General features: G+C 41.5%; 1 pseudogene; it reads left to right on the top strand.

Annotated features, from left to right (window-relative positions):
* Positions 1-363: 363 nt before the first annotated feature.
* On the top strand, positions 364-1,539 carry LOC124118579 (annotated as a pseudogene).
* Positions 1,540-2,433: the final 894 nt, after the last annotated feature.

The raw sequence follows: 2,433 nt of genomic DNA, 5'->3' as shown, positions 1-2,433 counted from the left end.
ACAAACAGGCAATGCAGAAGTTGGAAAAATTATTCATTATGCATTCCATGTTGCTTACCGGGGGAAACCGCTCAGTGATTTTGAGTTTAATTTGGACCTACTTGACTGTGTTGGTGTTGACATTGGGAACAAGTATAGGAACATTGCAGGTGCACGCGAGTTTATCAAAGCCATTGCATGTTCTCTCCAGAAGGAATTTTATTCCCGAGCTGAAGAAAGCCAGATTTGTGACAATTTTAAGTGATGGAAGCACAGACAGTGCCATCTTGGAACAAGAAACTGTCTTTATGAGATATGTAAGCCATGGCCAACCAGTATCCTTCCATGCAGGAACAGTACCTCTCGAACAATGTCATGCTGATGGTGTGCTTGGTGGAATTAGAAAAGCTGTTGAATCAGTTGACATTTGTTTTGATGATCTGTTGAGTACTAAAGAAGCAAGTGGTCCTACTTTAGTATCCGTGAATTTTGATGGTGCTTCAGTCATGCTTGGCAGCAAAGGTGGTGTAGCAGCAAAAATATTGCAAACAAGCAAAACATGTTGTACCAGTGCATTGCGTAGCACATAAGCTTGAACTGGCCGTATTGGATGCTGTCAAACATCTTCCTAGTCTGTCAAATTTTGAAGATGTCTTGAAACAAGTTTTCAAGTTCTACCATTATAGTCCAAAAATAAGAAGGGAACTCAAGTCGGTGTCTGACATATTCAATACTGATCTTGCCAATCTGTCTGATGTGAAACAGGTGAGATGGCTTGCGAGCCAAATCCGAGCTGTTAGAGCACTGAAGATAAGCTTTCACTCAATACTCAATCACTTTGAAAGTGTGGTCGCTGTCAGGGATGGCTGAGGAAAATGCAGACAGTTTCATTTGTGAAGACTATGTGCATCCTTCTTTATATCCTTAAGCTTCCTATCCTCACAAAGGTATCTCTAGTTTTCCAGAAGGAAGACCTTCTCATTATTGAAGTCCTTTCAGCAATTGAAGGTCTTGTCATGAAGCTCCTAAACTGTAAAATTGATCCTGTTGGAGCAGGGGAGAGTATGGAATACTTTAAAAACAATGTACAACCATGAGAAATCCCCTTTTGATGGTGTGAAGCTAAATGGTGTCATCTTTAAAGATGATACATTCCTCATATCACTTGTAGATGGCATCATCACCTACTTAGATAAGAGATTTTCATGCTTCAAACAGAAGCCTCTCAAGTATTTCTCTCTGTTTGACTTCACAGAATGGCCAACTCAAAGAGAGCCCCTGTCTGTGTATGGTAGCACCGACCTGTCTGAGTTCATGGAACATTTCTCTGCACTGTTCTCAGGAGAGGAAAGAAAACAAATGTCCAAAGAATTTATTGACCTAAAAGGGCACCTGAAAGGCTGCACCAGTCCAGTTCTTGATACATACCAGCGGCTGCTTGAAAATACACCTGACAAGTTCTTACATATCTGTAAGTCAACAACATATCAATGAAAAAACAGTGCTTATAGTAGGTGGAGTCGCGGCTGGTTTACTCACAATTTGGTTAAATAGTTCTTAGCGGATACGTACAACAGCCCTGCAATTGCTACGATCAGTGCCCACAAGTTTTGACTAAGCCAAGTGGTGGTCTTAGCTAATAAATTCAAGAGCCAGGAAACTATACTCCCTATTATACCGGGAAGTGCAGACGTGGCTTTCCCAGCGACCTTTCCCAGTGCTGAACCTAATGCTTTTAAATGCTTTTTTATCCACTTTTTTATACCATTCCTATCACTAGGCGGTACACCACCTCCTGTACCACCAGTTAACGCAAGAGTCAAAGTCGATATAATAAATCGCAATGCGGTTAAAATACTGGCAGTGGTTATCCCCTGTTCTCTGAACAATGTTTTAATTTTATCATCGGGTCATCGTTGAGGACTTGATCAATAGTTTCTAGAATTCGACTGATTTGTGAACGAAGTGCCTTTCTATTAATGGCAGCCGCCTCGAGGCGGGTCAATCTTTCGTCTTCTAAGTTACGCACTCTTTCTGCAATGCGACGTCTACTGAATTCATCACCCGCCTGTTCAAGTTTTGTTTTCTCATAAGCTATATGCTTGTCGAGTTTGGATAGCTTGGCTATATTATTGATGAATTCTCCCCGCATTGTTTGCATTGCCTTGTCAAGACCTCGTTATTCCCTAATACTGAACTCCGAGGATGGTACATGTAACGTGGAATTATCGTAGTAGGTATCCAAGATTTCTCCGAGTCTGTGCGAGGCCAGCTTCGAGCTTTCTTCCAAATTATCTATGGTACCGAGTTCATCACACACAGTCCGAAGAACCTTAGTAGTCTTCGCAGAAAGTTTTTCTCGTGAGTAGTCTACAAAACCTAAATCATTACGAACAATGTTGATGCCATGTTTACTGGCTATCGTAGACAAGGCTAGGGGCTTACAAGTACGAT

The sequence above is a fragment of the Haliotis rufescens genome, unplaced genomic scaffold, assembly GCF_023055435.1.
Source record: "Haliotis rufescens isolate VD_foot unplaced genomic scaffold, xgHalRufe1.0.p SCAF_2, whole genome shotgun sequence".
Taxonomy (NCBI): domain Eukaryota; kingdom Metazoa; phylum Mollusca; class Gastropoda; order Lepetellida; family Haliotidae; genus Haliotis; species Haliotis rufescens.
This window is presented reverse-complemented; position numbering and strand designations above follow the sequence as displayed.